General features: G+C 41.2%; 1 protein-coding gene across 1 annotated transcript in view; it reads left to right on the top strand.

Moving 5' to 3' along the window:
• PACSIN1 (protein kinase C and casein kinase substrate in neurons 1) overlaps positions 1 to 20124 on the top strand; it is a 75932-nt gene that overhangs the window by 26273 nt on the left and 29535 nt on the right. The gene's annotated exons all lie outside the window — the stretch shown is intronic.

The raw sequence follows: 20124 nt of genomic DNA on the forward strand, positions 1-20124 counted from the left end.
CTTTGTTGTCTCTACTTACATGGGTATCTTGTCCCTTTGATTCCCCATTATTGTTCTTCTTGGGCAGCAAATATGATTTATTTCCAGCTTTGCTGTGACCCAACATAAATTGGAAATGTTTCATTTCCCAGCTTGAGCTCTGTAGAGTGGTGAAATGACCCATTTTCCTATTGGCACGAATATCCCAATCCTACCTACTGGATTGTCTCTCTCTCCCCCCTACACACAGACACACACACACAGACAGACACACACACACACACTTCTTGTTCTATTTTGAGGATTGGCATCTTTCATTGAGCAGGAGGAGGAGGATGCAGAAGATCGACAGCTTTTATCATCAAAGCAACTGCATATGGGCAACAATAGTGTTGAAGTTGTTGTCTGCTTCAGTGCCATTGTTTCTAATTGGTCAGCTGGAGAGAGCCCAGGGGCTTCTTAATGCTTCAAGGTCAGCTGCAATGAGAATAAATGCAAGTCAGTTTCAGATGGTTTCTGTAGATTTAGTGAGTGAAATGATTGGTGATATAGAGTCCCTGAGCTTAACTAGCTCTTTGGAATTGCTCCAGCATTACTGTACATGAATTAGACCCTATGTATATACTGGTATCTATACTGGGGATGGCTTGTCCATATGTACGATGGCAAGTAAATGGAAGCTGTAATCCAATGTTGGCACTACTAGTGTCTACCTTGTATCTTCCCTCTCTCTATAAAGAAAGGATAGCTTGTTCAGGGGTCAGCAACCTGCGACTCTGGAGCTGCATGTGGCTCTTTCACCTCTCTGCTATGGCTCTCTGTCACTCAAAATATATGTCACAACCGCCAATGTGCGACACCCACCGGCACATGATTTATTGAGCTTTTCAACCCTCGAATAAGGCAACCATGGATAAATGCAAGAAAAGAAAAGTTTCAGAAGAAAACAGAACGTTTAAACAACATATGCTAATTTTGTGGCCGCTCAAGAAATAGTCAGGCACGGGAAGGGTTTTGTGGCTCCCGGTGTTTTCTTTTCTGTGGGAAATGGGTCCAAATGGCTCTTTGAGTGTTTAAGGTTGCAGACCCCTGACCTAGTTGATGCCTACATTGAAATGATCCATCTATATACTGTAGGCAAAGACAAACACTTCTTGCAAATATGCAGATAAAAAGAAAATCGCATTCCACCCACAATCATTTCATTCTAATTCTCTTCTTTAATGTTCTTTTGATAAAAGATTGAGGCTGTGGATCAATATGTTCTGTGCAAACTCTTATATGCCTATTTAGATGGTTATTTTGCTATTGTTTCTTTTTTGGCTTTGTATCTAAATAGGCAACATTGTAAGATGACAGATTTTGGAAGAAGGGAAAAATGGCGTGTAAAGTTTAAACAAAGCCGGTACACAATTTGTTAGTTCATCAAAAACTAAGGACAGGTTACTTGGAAGAACATTGAATATTTTCTGTAATAAGATGAACTATGCAGGGGCATACATTGGTATGCCTCCTAAGATGGCTACCTAAACATTCATAGATCTACATATATAGCTCAGTCCCTGTGTTAAAGTCATCCTATTTTTTTGGTACAAATCCTCTCTTTCCCATTCCTCTGTACCGTTTATACACAGATGGTTAAAAGCACATATTCAACTGATTTTTATTTGAATTGATGGCCTATGTTTCTGAGGCAGATGAGACATTGTAGGCAGTATTCCTTTCCAGCTTATCCTTGAGGGGAACATGGCCCAAGCTCTATCAAATCACAGCAGGACAGCAGTTACCGCTGGGATCCTCTGCAGGGAAGCAGTAGCAGCAATTGTTTCAAAAGAACCTTGACAAAGCAAATAGGCCGCTATGGTCAGGAACTGGGTCCAGCAGCATAAACATAAATGTATGAGGTCATCACTTGAGAGGCCAATCTGGCCTGGATTGTATTGCTTTCCTCTTGTAATTCTAATCAGGAGATGTCACTGTCATAAAGCATGTTTCATAACCTATTTTTTTAGATTGTAAACTAGAGAGAACAGGGTAGCTGTTTTAATTATATCATCCATTCTGGAAAACTCAGTGGGCAATTGCAACTGGTGTAAATTTGGTGGATAGATAGATTGGCTCTCAAACAGATGTTTAAGTAAGTGTAGGTTGACATATTGATTACATTCCATCCTGAAAAGAGATGGATAATGGGATAGGTAATCTTGTGATGTCCAAACATTTTGCCTAATGTTCAAGGTTGACTCAGCCTTCCATCCTTTATAAGGTAGGTAAAATGAGGGCCCAGATTGTTGGGGGCAATAAGTTAACTTTGTATATAATATACAAATGGATGAAGACTATTGCTTGACATAGTGTAAGCCGCCCTGAATCTTCGGAGAAGGGCGGGATATAAATAAAAATAAAATAAAATAAAAATAAATAAAATAATACTGTATAATTAACTCTGCAGGAGTGTGAAGCTTATAGAAGATAATATTTGTAGGTCAGGGTTGAACTGTGGGGTCCTTGGTGCTCTCTGAACTTGGTGGTTTTCTGGCAGATGTTTCATTACCAAACTTGGTAACATCCTCAGTACTAGAATGGAGTGAGTTTTTCTTTTCTTTTCTTTTTCTTTTCTTTTTTTCAATGTGGCTTGCCCTGTCAGTGTTAGTGGGAATCGTCTTGGTGATTCCTTGATTGGGCTGTTGTTTACTGTTAGCTTGTTGGTCTGCATTGGTTGTTTCTTGATTGGGGTACTGTTTACTTCTTGATTGTTGGTTTAGTGTTAATTGGTGTTAATCTCTGATCCTTGTTGTTGTTGATTGCTTTTTGTCTTTTCTGAGTGGTATGCAAATGTTGTTTATCTCTATATGCCTATTGATACTGGTTTGTCTGAGTGCCAGGCTTCCAGGAATTCTCTGGTGTTTTTTGAACTTGGCTTGACATAGGATGTCCACAGTTTCTCAGCTGAAACTATGATTGAATGTATCCATGTGAAATCATGGCAAAATGAAGGCATTTTCATCAAAATAAACTTTAAGAGAGCACTACGTTTAAAGATTTCCTGGCTTCTCCTGTGTAAGAGAACTCTGCATTGACCTTTTCCGCTATCATTGCTAAAGAAAAGCACTGATCTTGAAAACTTGTTGGAAAGTAATTTTCTCCTCCTTGAAAAATTTGGGGAAATCCTCTACCATCTCTTTACTAAAAAAAATGTTAGAGAATATTGAATATCTCTTGTGCCGCACAGATCACAAGTGACTTTGGTCTCCAAGTCTAAATAGGATGGAAGATCCCAGAAAATCTAAGGAGTATAAAGTAGGCTGGGAAGTTGAAAGATCCATAAAAGCAATAGAAAATCACTTCTATAGTGCAAAGAAGATTATATGGACATGTTTCAGGAGTTTAGCAGGAGTTAAGGGAGACCTTAACACAGTGTTTTTAAAACTTGGCAACTTTAAGATATGCGGTCTTCAGCTCCCAGAAAAGATTTACAGCTGCATTTATAATATGTCCTTCCACATTAGGATATGATTTATTGATTATTGATTAACACAGCTGTCAATGAGTATAACCTTGTACAGCAGGACAACCCCTGCAATTGGGTTACATCAGGGCAGGAAAAGGAGCATGGGTCTCTATAAATGCAATAGGGCTGATTAGCTGTAAGTAAGTAAAGTAAAGGCTTTCTAAAAAAGAGATTACAACTCATGTCCAAGATTAAAATTATCCATCTGCACCATTTCTATATATGCGCATACAGTTTTCTATTTAAATATGGGGATGGGAAGGACAAGAAAGTAAGAGAATGGAGGCAGAGGCAAAAATATGTTGATATTTCAGTAGCATGTACTTGTAGTTGGATTAGGCTTCACTGAGTGAGACCAGGAACTCAGGTTTTGGCCAAAGATTTCTTGAAATGTGGTTTTGAAGAGGGACAGCTATGTTACAATTATTCTGAGAGCCAGTTCCAAGCATTTCAGGCAGTAAGGGAACAGTGATTCAGTCTTAGCTTTCTGTGCAAGGAAGTATGTGGCATTTTCCCTGGCATTAAGCCAAGGAATTTCTGGTACAGTAAAATATGCTGGGCAGTAGATCACCCAAATTCTCCTGTGCGCTGCTTAGAGAGCCCAAGCAATGGGTAGTAACTTTGTCTATTGGCCAGAGACTGAGTTGGAATTTGTTTAGCCACACCTCCTCCTTCCTGTTGAGCTCCAGTTTGTTAACTCAGTCGGCCTAGAGAGACTACAACATTGTTAGCTCCCTTGCTTGAACTTTAATTAATACCGCATTCGAGGAGAACTACAAATTAATTTAAACAATTTTCCTTGCCACTCTGAAAGTGGGTCCTTGCCTCACACCCGGCTGGGCGCTGATCAGCTGAGCCACAGAGCAGAGCGGCAGCAATTCTTTTGTTCCGGCAGCCCTGCGTGGCAGCGTGGAGTTGCCGGCTGATTTCAACAGGCCCAGGGGTCATCTAACCATGAGTTTTTGGTGGAACAGTGCCAGGGAAGCTGTGGTGTCAGCTTCGAGTGCTCTGGGCAGTGGGAATCGATTCCGTGGTGTCGGAATCTCATTTTAATCCTGGGGATGCTGGAGAATCGTAGGCACCTTTGGAGACATGGTGCCAGCTTCACACCAATTTCCTCCCCCCCTCCCCCACAGGATTTTTCACGCTCTCAAGCTGTGGTGTCAGCTTGCCGCAAGTGGAAGCCCTAATCTGTTAAACATTTCAGAGGATAGCCCACCTCTGTGAGGCATATTGGGGAGAACAGAGCAGCTCTTTTGAGGCCTGGCCTCTAATACAGGCCTCAATTTTTAATCTGCATGAGACCTCCTCTTTGGATTTCAAAATGGTGGATTGTAACCGGTCTCCCTCTTGCACCACTGGTTCCTCCTCCCTCAGACATCAGACATCGGAGGTTCGAGCTCCTAAAAGAGGGAAGTCAAGATCCAAAGGACCTTCCACTAGGTCCCAGCTCTCTGCCCCAGTCCCTACTTCCTCTGCATCAGAAAAGGATGCCAAGAGACAGCAGCGTGCATTAGAAAAGCAATTTGACAAGGCCTAAAAAAGGAATTCTGCCATTCCTGAATGCAGCAGGGAGACAAGCACTGCCTGGGAGGAGGAAATCTTAACTCAGGCTCCCCAGCCAGAACTGCTAGGCTGGCCTCCTAATGATTCACATGGTAGACAGGAATTTTAGGCACCAGACATACAGTCGATCCTCGTTTGGAGGCAACCAACCCAGAACCAGGACCCTCCCATCGCCATGGGTTTTCCCAGCCTCCGCCACTTTTACTCTTACCGTGGCGGGGCTCTACCCAGAGGAGAGGCACTGATCTGCATTGTCACAGGAACTCTGTGACATAATTGCAATGACTGTTTCAAAGGGCATTGATGCTGCCCTAACTCAAAGAGGCATTTTGGCCCCAGTACCAGTGGCTGAGCTGGGTCTATGGGCCCTTCACCCAATAGGGCATATTGACAGAGAGTATATACAGGAGCCTCACCTTCATGGCATATGGACATGTCGCTTATGGGCAAGGAAGAGATGGCAGATTATAATCTTTCCGAGGATGAGAGTGTCCTCCCGGATAGACCTGTTGCCAAGGGGCTCTTTTGTCATGACCTATTTAAAACCTTATTGTACAAGGCAAAAACAATGGCCAATATGGGGGCACTTATTGGGCACTCTGAGGGATCTGCGGACCTTCCAGATCCCACTGCTCTTCTCTTCACCGAACTGGTCACAGAGCAGGAGGCTATTCCATCACCCAAGCTCTTTGTCAATGTTATACAATGACAATGGAATCATCCTGGGTCCATTTCTGCCCCCAGCGATATGGATAGGAAAATGTATATGGTGGAGCAAGAGCTGGAGGAGCTCCTGAAACTTCCAACCATTGATGTTCCAATGGCCAACTTGGCCTCATCTAACATCCTCCCTTCCGACTCGACTGAAGGTTTGGGAACCAAGGACAGGAAGGCGGAGCTCTCTGCTCGTAGAACCCATCAAGCAGCTGCCTGGGCTACTTGATCTGCCACGGCGGCGTCCTTCACTAGAACCTCCCTAATTTGGCTTCACCAAATGCAGTCCCGTGCATCACCAGATGATTCCCGTATGCATCAGGACATAAACAAGCTCATTGCTGTAGCTGAATATTCTGCAGATGCAACCTTCAATGCAGGCCTCTCGAGCCCTAGCATCCAATGTCACCTCCAGACACCTCTTATGGGTAAGGCACTGGCAACCTAACATGAAAACAAAATGGTGAATGGCAGCAGCCCCATTTAAGGGAGGTTCCCTCTTTGGGCCCTATTTTAGCCCTGGACCCTATTTTAGTGGAGGGTAAATACAAGAGGAAGGTCCTTCCCCACATTTACAGAAGGATGGACAGAAGGTCCTCCTTTCCATACTGCAGACAGCCTTTTCTGTGCAAAATACTGGGTTTCAGGCCCCGGTCTACCAAAGGTCCTTCCTGCAAGCTATGGACAGGTCTAATGTCAGACAACCCTTTTGGGACCATATCAGACGACCACAGGCCAGGCATCCCTTTCAAGGAACCAGCTACCAACCCTACCGTCAGACCAAGTGACTGCTCTGACAGGAGCCCCATCGGTGGTCATCTGGGAAGGTTTGCCAGCCGATGGAAAAGCATGAGCTCCGATGCCTGGGCCTTACAAACTGTTTCGCTAAGGCTCACCCTAGAGTTCTGCTCCGAACCTCCATGGAGGTTCATCCAATGCTCAGTGTCAAAGAATGCCACTAAGAGGTCTTTGATAGAAGCTGAAATCCATCATCTGCTGGCCATTCAGGCCATAGAACCAGTACCTCTACAACATCAGGGTTTTGGCTTCTATTCAATCCGTGTTTTTTTTTGGTGCAAAAGAAATTGGGTGGAAGCAGAGTCATCCTAGACCTGAAGAAACTGAATTTGCATATACGGTATAGGTGCTTCAAAATGCAATCCCTGCATACTATTCTGGGTTGCATCAGACAGGGAGATCTCTTAACATCAATAGATCTATGGGAAGCTTATCTTCCATCAGACCATCTCACAAGAGATTTCTCAGATTTTGCTACGCGGAAAGGTTTTGAACTTCCAATACAGGGCTCTGCCCTTCAGGCTCTCCTCTGCCCCCAGAACATTCACGAAACTGCTGGATATGGTGGCTGCTCATCTACAGGCGAGACCCATCCGTATAAAATGCTACCTCGATGATTTATTAGTCCTGTCGCCTCCCATCAGCAGGCAAAATGGATATCCAGGTCACGGTCCAAACTCTCCAAGACCACAGGTTTTCCGTGAATTTAGAGAAGAGTCATATGACTCCCTCCACCAACCTGGTCCTTCGGGGAGCAAGAATCAACACTCAGACCTGCTAGGTCTTCCTCACCCATGAACACCACTCCAGCATTTGTATCACTGTGGCTCAGGTCAAGGCACTCAGAAAGGTACCATTGCTAGGCAAAATGCTAGCAATTGTTTCTTTCCCAATTGTTAGGCAAAATGATATCCTGCCTGGCGACTGTGCCTTGGGCAAGATTGCATTCCCTGCCTCTTCAGTGGCTTCTATTACCTAGCCAAAAAGCCGGTCTCAGCAATGCCAATGCACGGATTAGGGTTCCCCTAAAGATACTCAGATCTTTGAAGTGGTAGACACCGGCAACCATGGAGAAGGGATGTTCCTTCAAAGAACACCCCTGACTAGTCCTGACCACAGATGCCAGCCTCTTCTGCTGGGGTGCTCATCTACAATCTCGAGTGACCCAGGGTCGATGGTCCTCAACCAAGTTCCTCAATGACCTCAATTGGCTGGAACTGAGAGCTGCACACGTGGCGCTCCACCATTTCCAAACACAACTATCGGGTCACCACATACTGTTGTTGATGGACAATGTCACCTCCAAGGTGCATGTGAACCGTCAGAGGGGCACATGCTCCAGGGCACTGATGCGCAAAGCAATGGTGCAACAGTGATAGGTCTATGGGCAGAGAAGCATCTACTCTCCTTGGATGCAGAACACATCTCTGGGGTTTCCAACACTCAGGCGGACTAGTTGAGCAGAACAACCATCAATCAGACAGAATGGCAACTTCACTCAGATCTTTTCCTTCAACTGTCAGCCAAGTTCAGTCAACCCCAGGTAGACCTTTTTGCCAGCCCAGCGAATGCACAATTACCTCGGTTTTACACCAGATTCCAGATTCCAGGGGCTGAAGGGACCAGCGCCCTCCACTGCCCATGGCCTCAGGGCTATTATATGCCTTTCCTCCAACCCCTTTAATACTGAGGGTCATCAAGAAGATCCTGGAGGAGAATGTGGAGGTCCTCCTTGTAGCTTCTTACTGGTTCACAGACCTCGTAATTCTCTCAATTTCATGTCCCTGGAGGATCCCTCCAGACAGTATCTCCCTCAACCGGGGGCCATTATCTATCTGGAGCCTCAGTGGCTCCAACTGGCCATCTGGCACTTGAAAGGGAGATCCTGAAAAATGACCGATTTTCTAGAAAAGTAATTTCTACCATCCTAGCTTCTTGACGTCCATCTACAACCCAAATTTACAATGCCACATGGACTTCACTTTGTCACTGGTGCATCAGTAGCGGGATAGCCCCAGGATTGGCAACTGTCCCTCAGGTTCTGGACTTCCTTCAGAAGGGTTTAGATACCGGATTAGCCACGAACATCCTCCACAGACAGGTTGCTGCCTTAGTAACTATCTTGACCTGCGAGGGAGCTGCAACCTCTCTCAACATTCGAGGATTCATAGCTTCCTGAAAGGGGCATCCAATCTACGACCTCCACCAGTACACAGATACCTCTCCTGGGATCTGTCACTAGTATTACAGGCACTTACTTCCCTCCGTTCGAACCTTTAAGTTCCGCCAGTCTCAAGCTTATGACCTTCAAGGTCGCCTTTCTTATAGCTATAACATCCGCTCGGAGAATATCCAAGCTGGCGGCTCTCTCCATCAGAAAGGATTTATGTATCTTTTATCCAGACAGAGTTATTCTCCACCTGGATCTGACATTCATGCCAAAAATTAATACCTGGTTTCACAGGGCCCAGGAGGTCATCTTACCTGATTTTTTTCCGAACCTCAGGCATCCCAGGGAACGTCGCTGGCACTCCTTCGATGTCCACAGAGTCCTGTGCAAATACATTGCCAGGACAGCACTGTTCAGGAAGACGGAATCGTTATTCATCTCATTTCAACCCAGGTCAATGAGTACAAAGGTGACTCCATCCACCATTGGTCGTGACTCAAGGCTTGTATCTCCCTGGCCTACGATTTTCAGACCCGGCCACACCCTGGTTGCATTACGGCCTACTCCACATGAAACGTGGCTATGACGGTGGCTTGGGCCACTCAAGCTTCTATACTAGACATTTGCAGGGCCGCCATCTGGACTTCGCCCTCACCCTTCATTAGGAACTACAAGCTGGACAAGTTTGCCTCAGCCAAGGCAACTTTTGGGAGATGGGTCCTGCAGCAGGTTCTTCCAGTCGAAGGGACCCTGGATGCCTCTGCTTCCCACCCTAAGGATACTTAGCTTGGGTATATCCCATTGCTTGGACTTTCTAAGTAGTGCACAGGAGAAGGAATGTTGGACTTACCTGAGCATTTGTTCTATATGTGCTGCGTGAGAGTCCAACCCCTCCCTAATTCCGTTGGGGTCCAGGGTCCTGGAGCGATTGTGTTTCATTACAGATTACATCTTCTCCAGATCCAGACCCTCGTTAACAAACTGGAGCTCAACAGGAAGGAGGAGGTGTGGCTAAACAAATTCCAACCAGTCAGATGAAGTTAATATTCATTGCTTGGACTCTCATGCAGAGCACATAGAACAAACGTTCAGGTAAGTCCAATGTTCCTTTAAATTCTCATGGGGGTGAGTGAAAAAGAAATAAAATTTGTGTTGAAGATACAGTACTCTCACTTATAGGTATTATTAGTATTCATGGAATAGAATTCTTTCTGCTTCCTATAACACTACTTTTCTAGCAGCCATTTCTACAAGATAAGGAGAGCATAGTAATAAAATTTATTACTCTTTAAATATTTTTGTTCAAACAGTTGATTTCGTTATTTTGCTATGTGTTTTTGATCAAAAACAGACAAAAGATACATAAGATGCTAATGTATTGAACAAGATCAGTGTTGTTCTATGACCATGCTAGCTGGAGATGCTAGGTGAGGACAGCTCCACTTTTCCTCTTTGGGAAGGTCTTATTGTTCCTTTCTGTCCTGCAATAATGTCGTTTTTTTGGCAGCATAGCTTTTCTTACTTTCTCATGTCCTGCTGATGATAAAGGCACGTATTCCATGGCTTTCTAAAATGCCACCTATTCTCTGCAAACAGTTGACACTTTCAGCAAATGTTTATTGATTAGAAAAGTGCTTCAGCACATCTTCGCCAGAACTGGCTTCCCTTGTCTGCCTGCCAGGTAAAATTAGTTCCATTTGCTACTGTCCAGCAAAAAGTACTTTTTTTAATGCATGCTTAATTACAGCAAAAGCAAAAAAAAAAAAGAAAATGTAAGTGTTTTGCATCATGAACTAAAGCTGCAGTGTCTGTAAACCAAGTCAGCCTAACCCTTGCTACAGCATTTTTATAGGTGTTAACACAAGGAAAAAAGCTATCTGTGGTTGCCAAATGCATATTAATTTATACCAGCAATTAAACTACTAAGTCACACTTTGAGTATACATGCATATCTTTCTCACACATTTTGTGAATCAAAACTGATAATCAGATATATATTAACATTCAGCAAGAATGACAACACTAATTCCACAGTGACTGGCAATAAAGGTTTTGTGTTGTGTGTGTGTGTGTGTGAGAGAGAGAGAGAGAGAGAGAGAGAGAGAGAGAGAGAGATTGTAGCTAATAATACTGTCTCCCTTATTGAAAAAAGAGAAAGAAATAAGAGCTAGGAATGTGAATTCGGTTTTATAATTTTAAAAATATAATAGGTGTTACATTTTTAAAAACATACTATTTCCTGATTTTTAAAATAATTCCAGGATTAGCTTGATCTTGAAAAGCAGGTGCCAAGCAAGAATTCTAACAATTTTAACATTCTAGGCAAAACTTATTCATTTGTAGCTATAGGACAAAAACCATATGATTTGGAATCTGAACCAGGATAAAGGCAGAGTTCGATGACCACCATCATTTATGGCATAAATCAGTGTTTCTCAACCTTGGCAAATTGAAGATGTGTTAACTTCAATTCCCAGAATTCCCCAGCCAGTTGCTGACTGGGAAATTCTGGGACGTGAAATCCACGCTTCTTCAACTTGCCAAAGTTGAGAAAAACTGACATAAATGACACTTCTCCAACATGGAATTTTTAAGTGTTTAGGGATTCCAACATATTTGGATAGCATCAGGTATGATAAAGCTGTTACAAACAATAATTTTTCTGCACCAGCAACCTATATTTCTTTGTCAAGTTTTATAATCAATATTGGTCAGAAAGCTGAAATAATAATTTTTCATTTTAAGCTTTTGATTAGAACATCTCATTCTCTGTTTACCTCCATTGATAAAAGAGACTTTAGGAAACAAGTATATGAAAACTGAAATTAAAATATAAAACAAATATTCAAACTTAATGGCAAATAACAAACTATGATTTTGCCAGAAAGAGGAACTAATTATATAGTAATTGGAAGTGGGGAATGGGCAGAACAGAACCCAGACTTTGTTTCTGTAGTTTCCTAACCACAAACTGCATAAGTCAGGGGTGAAATGCTCCAGGTTCGGACCGGATCAGCCGATCCAGTAGCGATGGCGGCGGGTGGTTCAGAGAACCAGTAGCCCCCCCCCCATGCTCCTCCAATCTCCCACTTGCCTGCTTGCTGCTTCTTTTAAAAAATAAAAAAGGCTCTGGTGATCAGAGCTGAGCCGTGCGATCATCAGACCTTTTTTTTTTAACTTTTAAAAGCATTTTTTTACAACCTATTCGGCCGAATAGATTGTAAAAAATGCTTTTAAAAGGTAAAAAAAGGCTCTGACGATCACAGCTGAGCCACGCGATCATCAGACCCTTTTTTTTTACTTTTAAAAGCATTTTTTACAACCTATTGTGCCTAGCTGATCACACACATCCCGCATGCGCTATTCTACTTGCCCCATGCCTCCTTTTGGTGCGCACTGCGTACTCATGCGCACCTTACATTTAGTCCGTGGTGCGCACTGTGCATGCGCCCTCACTGCGTGCATGCGCAGCCAGCGAACCAGTAGTAAATCGGTTTAGATTTCACCACTGGCATAAGTTGATTCAAAATATTTAGTCTGGGAAGCACCTTCAGAAAGAACCTTCTATAAACCTTCTGTAATAGCTGATACAATAGGAACAGCATAGCTTTAGGAAAACATGACTAGACATGACAATAGATAAGATTTTATCGTACCCTGGGGTCTGACACATACCCCTTCAGAAGAACTGATGAGATTTTCCATTAACTAGATACACTCAGTGCAAAGTAAGGACAGGGATGGGGATAAGGAATGCTAAGAAGTTTATTTTATTTTTCTTTAGCATGGATTCGGTTTAGAGTTTTGAATTTGTTTTTGTTACTGCAAGACCTGGGGTAGCTCAGAGTAGAAAGTAAGTTTTATTTTTTATCCCCAATGTTTTGTCCAGAATTGCTATATTTGCTGCAACCACATTTTGAACAGTGAATATTTGGTCTGAGAGCTACTAATAGAATAGATAAGGAAAGTACATATGCCCAAGACACATAATTCTTGGTTTCATAATTGGAAGGGAGGGGGAACAATGGAAAGAAACTTTATATGCTTTCAGAAGATTTAAACAAAATAGCATTCATACATTAGGTGAGATTGTAGTTTGACTATATTTCTTTTAGAAAATATAATTGATTTGATCGGCAAATGCACTAAACTATAAATCTTGGTTTACAAATGAAATGAAATGAATCAATACAATAGACTGAACCAAACACAAATTAGCCACATTTTATTTTAGTGTGTTGTATGAGGGAAGGAAGTGCGACAATTCAACAACAACAAAAAAAGAGAGGGACAGAAGCCCCAACCATCTAAGATACCGAGCTTTTGGAGGTTACCTGAGCCAATAGCACTTAGCACTTAGACTTATATATCACTTTACAGCCCTCTCTAAAGTGTTTATACAGTCAGCATATTGCCCTCAACAATTTGGGTCCTCATTTTACCCACATCAGAAGGATGGAAGGCTGAGTCAACCTTGAGCCTGGTGAGATTTGGACTGCCAAATTGCAGGCAGTCGGCAGAAATAGCCTGCAGTACTGCACTCAAACCACTGCACCACCATGGCTCAGTGCTGATGAGATGATTTACAATTCCCAGTAAAGCATTGGTGGTCATTGAATCTGACTTTGTCTTCTCAACCCATGTCTAAAGGCTCTTATCATTTGTGCATATTTAAAAAATACACATGCTACACTGCCATGTAGTTTAAACACAAATCGGGCAGCTAAAAAATAATGAAATAAAATAATATAGTCAAGATGATGCTGATGCAGCTGATGCAGCTCCTCAGCAAGGGCCATCTCTAATGCCTCTAATAAACATTTCCTCTAATTAATGTCAAACCCTTGGGTCTCCCTGATATTTTCATTTCAGATTGTGATGTCTCTGAGTTGCATTCTGTGTGTACTTAAACAATGGCCACTAGAATCAAAAGATTGGTGCTGTTGAGGACATAGTTGCTAATCAGCAAATACACCTGCCAGGCACTGTGCCCCCTCCATTACCATTGCCATTAATGGATGGGCCCCATTAGATACAATTGTGCTTAATTCTCCCTGGAACTTGGTTGGAATTTGGGATTCTTTCTCTAGTTTGGCTCAGGCACAGCACTAATTAAAGAACTGAAGGAAAGAACGTGGCAACCTGTGATAGTGTCTATTTTTAATGTACCAGAATTAAATTAGAAAACATGATTTCATGATTCACGGCACTCCACATTTCTAATAAGTTCATGGCCAGCCCTATTCTGGGTTCAGATTAATTACGTTTGAAAACTGTGTCTCGATTTTATATATATCCATGTTAGGACAAGTGAGTGAAAATACATTATTGTTTCCTTTTATTTTTATCCTAATGCTTATTTATTCTGTCTCGTGCATACTTTTACATATTTGCAGGTGCATTCATCCTGTAATGTGTATAATCTGAGGCACTGGATTGTACATGGTATCAACTCTCTCTCTCTCTCTCTCTTTTTTTTGGACTACTAAAATAAAACCTCTGATTAAAATCCTGAAAAGTTGGTGTTGCGGTTTCCTGCCATTTTGAGAGTAAATACATGAAAATGGTCAAATAAATACGGTAAATCAAATATATTTTACAGATGAAAGGAAAAGAGAAACACAAATTTTTGGCTTATCTAGATGAAGGGCATGATCTCATCCAATCTGTATTATAATCCACTGAAATTGCAGGCCCCTAACGACCACTAGCTGTGCTGTATGTGGTTACAGCAGATTCTACCCATTCCCTCTCCAGCTGCTATGTACCAATCGATAGCCCGGTAATTCTCAACTTGTGGTCCACAGATCCCTGGGGGCGCCACGATGTCATCACAGGGGGTCTATGAAGTCTTGAAAAAATGATTTCAATCTTGAGTCAAGTCTTGGGGGACCATGGCCACAAAAGGTATTTAAAGGGGTCCATCCTGAAGAAAAGATAGAGAGCCACTGCTATAGCCCATCACCGAAACAGTGGAGAAAGTCTTTGGTGTCTTTAGTTTGATCACATTGTTCCAATAGGAATCTTTACTTCTGTTTTATATCTACTTTATCTCCAACCTTTCCATTGCTCTCTTACTCCTCCTTCAGCTCTGGTTTCTCCTGTGTTCTTACTTCCATAGAATTCTTTTGTTCAATATAGTAGCTCATCATCATCATTCTAGTGCAGATGTCATTTTACATTCTGTTGTTTCAATGGGAAGAATAATCTGGTGCTGTACTTCTAGTAAATATGTCTGGCTTTCTTAGTTTGGATAATTAGTTTACTCGGTAATTAGGAGCTAGCTTACTTGGTGACATAAACAGACACAAACACATTGTGGTCTCATTGCTTTTCTGTGTCTGTTCACAGCTCTGATATTGTTGCCATTTCATACCTACCTAGGCAATCAGAGATTGATAGGAACAATTACCGAGGATAGGATTTATATGAAAAGTGACAGTAGTTTTTCTCTTTTGAGACTTCCTTATTGAGGCAGGCTATAGCAGGTGTTCCTCATTTGGGAGAATAATACTTGAATTAAATCTCATCTTCCACTGTTAGATGACAATTGTAATAGATGGGTAATAACATTTAAGAACTAGCAATAAATCAATTCATTCATTCTAGTTGAAGAGTATGAGGAATTCCTCATGCCCTCTAGATATTTTTGACCATGATCTATTATTATCCACTGTGAACATGTTCAAAGGCCAAGAACAGTGAGCCTATCATTAAAAATCAGGCCATTTACTTTTGCTCTGTTGCCAAGACAGAGGTAGCAAGGTAATATTGCCGCTATCTGGATTTTGCTTTTGGTGGTACTAATAAAGAAGTGCATAGATTCAGGAAGGGTGGTATATTATGCAAGCAGCTTCTTGACCTCTTTTTCACAGGAATATCACTATCAAGCCTTCACTGTTTTATTAGCCAGTGGGTGTATTTTTCTGCACGGTTAATGCATAATTGTGGACATGGATCATACTGTAAGTGAGCTGCTACCCTTGCCATCGTGATTAGGGATATATTTTAGGCATGCATGTTTCTTTACTTCGTTTATATTCCTGAGAGCTACACACTTTCACTCCGTAGCTACCTATAATTTCTATTGCTAAGTCTGAGTATGCACATGTGTACTGCCAGGTGTTTCTCTCTCATTCCATTTATGTATCTGCACATGGCTGTGACAACATATGAGGAATGCAGTCAGACATCTATTTTCAGGGGTGGCCTGGACTGTAGGTTTCTGATAACAGCAAATCCCCTGGAGGTACAATTAGTTCCTCTGCAGTGAGCTTTTGTGACGATGTCAGAAGCTCTTGTAACCATTTCAGCACAGAATCCTGTCTCAGTTGAGCCTGCCAAAGAAAAAATCACCCCCCTTCTGCCCATGATTAAACTCATGAAAATCCTGTTCCAAAGCAAGAAGGGCAGAAGTATGTCGGTTAATCAGTAACCTCTTTCTTAAAGCAACCATTCTTGGCTGACCAAGATATATTCTGTCTAGTCTTCATTTCGAAATTGTTAGGTCAGTATAAATGGATTCTTGTCAACTCCAAGCTAAATTGCATAATAACCTTAAGGGTCTTCTAACACTGCAGATAGCAATCAGTGCCACAGGCACATTTCCAAGGCTCTAGGATTTGGATGTGTCAGTGTCACTTTCCAAGGGCTGCAATTAAGCAATTCATCCCACTTTTGTTCACTTCCTAGGATTTGTGCTTGTGTCATTTTGCATTCTGACAAACAGCTAGTTTGGGGATCAAGAACATTTTGTAGCATGGATCATATAACAATATAAAACTGAATCAGATTTCACATGATGTTGAAACAATATCTTTCACCAGTGAGGAAATGAAAAGGCATGGGGCATGGAATTGATTCATACATGCAAAATCCATGTTGCCACCAATAGATCATATGTCATTTCTTAACATGAAATATTTTCCCCAGTGAGGGTTTTTCTATTGATACAGTGTACTGATCTGGCATCTGTGGCATTTATTATATCCAGTTCATTCCAATTGCAAATTGAGATTCTTTTTATATTTCCTCACGTAATATTGTGGTTATGATGGAAGTCATCTGATTTGAATTTGTATACAAATAGAAATCCTGTGTTTCAGGGGCGAAATGTAAAATTTGTTACTACCAGTTCTGTGGGCATGGCTTGGTGGTGAGGTGTAATGTGACTGGGTGAGCGTGGCCAACTTTTTTTTTTAACTTTTAAAAGAATTTTTTCTACAACCTCTTCAGCCAAAGAGATTGTAAAAAAATGCTTTTAAAAGCCTCTGATGATCAGGCAACTCAGCTGGGATCGCCAGAGGAGCCTTTTAAAAGCATTTTTTACAGCCTCTTCGACCGAAGAGGTTGTAGAAAAAATGTTTTTAAAGCAGGGGTCTCCAACCTTGGCAACTTTAAGCCTGGTGGACTTCAGTTCCCAGAATTCCACAGCCAAGGTCGGAGACCCCTGTTTTAAAGTGTTCTGATGATCCCAGTTGAGCTGCGCAATCATCAGAGGCTTTTTTTTAACTTTTAATAGCATTTTTTCGGCCAAAGAAAAAATGCTTTTAAAAGTAAAAAAAAAACCTTTGATGATCATGTGGCTCAGCTGGGCATGGGGGGGGGGCAGGGATTTTTGCTACCAGTTCTCCAAACCACCCGCCACCATTGCTACCGAATCGGTCAATCCAGTCCGAACTGGGAGCATTTCACCCCTGCTGTATAATACAGTAGTTGGTGTTCAGAGGAAGAACAAATACACTTCCCCCAGTGTTCTTCTGCCTAATAGAAGGGTCTGTGCTTTCTCTTAATCAGCTTTCCTTTCATTGCCTTATCCTATGCATGGATGGGAGCATAGTCTTCCCATAAGATCAAGTTGCAATTACTACTGGTAGAAAAATGTCAAACTTAGGGCACTTGTAATCCAACATATTGAGATGCAGAGCCTAAAGTCAGGTTAAGTCCACCTTTCTTTGAGGATGACAGGAAATATATGTGTTGATCTAAATAAATATTGATCAAGCACAATGTTTGCCCAGCTCAGCATCATCTGGGAAAGCTGTTTATACAAAAACAGGGCTGGATTGTAGATGAATGGTTAGCATAATTTTCCATATCTGAACACCCACATATAAATCAGAACGGGTTTTAAAGGATTAAAGCATGGTGAAAAGAAATGCATATTGTTTTTTAAAGATGGGAGGACGAAGAGGGTTAAATCTACCATTGTCTCTCTTTATTATTATTGAGAGCATTTTTTAAATTCCAAATTGATTTGCTGCCTGAGTTTAATTTGCTGCAGATAGAGATTGGGCAAGTATTCTGGGACTGCAGAGAAAAAGGCAGATAGTTCAGGCACAGCAGAAAAGAGGGCAGGATTTGGTTATCTAAAAGAGAGATAGTAATGTTGCTTTTCCCTATCTGGTTCTCTTCATTTTCCTATCATCTACAACCATAAAATTCTCAAGTTTCGTCATTCAGTTGCAACCCTCAGCTAAAACATCTGTTAAATATGCTGGATAGGGATGATGTTAAGGGAAGGCTGGCTTCTGCTATGATTATTATCCAAGTGAGGATGATTTGGAAGTGACAGTATTACATGACAGCTACTTCAAAAAAGCTTGTTTTTACAGAATCTCTGATCTCACCTGAATAACAAGGGTTTAACAGAACATATGTTGGCCTTTACTCATGTAAATTCAAGGTTAAAAACAAACAATGTAAAAAATAAATTTGCTCTGTTTCTTTGCTTCTCTGCTATGTGTGATTTTTATCTTGGAGAAGGTGCTAAAACACTGATGCTTCCTGGAAGAAAAGAAATTTTCTCTTTTTCCTCCATGCAGGGTGTGGTTCAATAATCTAGGTTAGCCAACTGAAATATATTCTGCTGCACACCGTCATTGGCTGAGGTTGTATTTAGCATATTTAGCAACTTAGGCATTATGTGATGCAGATCATATTTATGAGGATGGGCTTCATATTTATGAGGATTTGCATCTCCAGAGTCAAACATACCTTTGGAAACTAATCAAGAAGAGAAGCAACCTGGAATTGAAGAGAAATTTCCTAACAGTGAGGGAAATTAACCAGTGGAACAGCTTGCCTTCAGAAGTTGTGGGTGCTTCATCACTGGAGGTTTTTAAGAAGAGACTGGACAGTCACTTTCTGAAATAGTATAAGATCTCCTGCTTGAGAAGGGGGCTGGACTAGAAGACCTCCAGGGTCTATTCTGATTCTGATCTTGGAGCTCTCATTATCCAGAGCTCCTCCAAAGTAGTCAGGATCAAAGTTTCAAAAAATTTGACACTGATAGTTTGCCTTAAGAGACTGAAAGTAACAATATCAATCCAACAAAATAAATGAAAAAACAAAGAAATTACCCAAGTTGGGTCTATTCTTTTTAGAAGCAAAATAAATCCACCTAAATTCTCCCTAAACTCCCAAAATACAACCAAACATTTTGGACATGTCATTCCAATCACTGAGATATCATCTTAGTCTGTGGCTGCAAAAAAAAAGCTCATTACCTTATTTATCAAGCCATGGTAAAACAAATTATGAATTAATGCAATGGGAGAATTCAGGTACACACACACAACTGCAGGCAAAATCTTTCAATACCAGCTTAATCAAATCTGTTGCATTCAGTTGAGTTTAAAATTCTTCATACTGTGCTGAAAATGTGAAATGATTTGTTTGCATCCCAAATTCAGCATTCCTATTTGACTTGAACTTTAAGAAATATTTTCATCTTCTCCAATTAGCAAACTCTAATTACAATTTGATTTTATCATTTTGGATTTAAGAAATTTCAGAACATTCTGTAGGAATTTTAACCTTAAGGAAATGATTTCCCTGAAGAATAATTTGCAATTAAAGTGAAATAGCTCAAAAGCCTGGTAAGAGGCCAATTCTAGTAAGTTTTCCCAGCAATTTTCTTGTTTGTGTCATGTGACCTGCTACTGAAGATATCACCAAATATTTATGGAGTATTGAAACAAAAGTGCACAGCAGTTCTGTTTGGGAACCTTGCTTACACTGTGTATATTTCTGTCATGTACAATTATTTTTTGTAACTTCTGAAATATTTCTACATTCGCTCTATGAAGTGTTTCTTATTTAGCAGATGTTTTCAGAAAAACAAAACAAGTTCTTCGGGTTTTAATTTTAAGCTTTACAATCTGACATGGTGGCATTTAATTAATTAGGCCTGGAAACTATAGAAATGCAGAAAGACCTTATGTCCCTATATTTGTCTACTGCTGAGAGAGAATGTTTGAAAAGAGGGTGTAATAGATAAATAATAAAAAAAAATATTTCAGGTCATGGTGCTGTTTACCATAAGACAAAAGGTGGAAGGTTCACATAAATGGGAAGATAACAGAAAACCATGCATTTTGTCTCC

This window comes from Ahaetulla prasina, chromosome 3, assembly GCF_028640845.1.
Source record: "Ahaetulla prasina isolate Xishuangbanna chromosome 3, ASM2864084v1, whole genome shotgun sequence".
NCBI classification, from domain to species: Eukaryota; Metazoa; Chordata; class Lepidosauria; order Squamata; family Colubridae; genus Ahaetulla; species Ahaetulla prasina.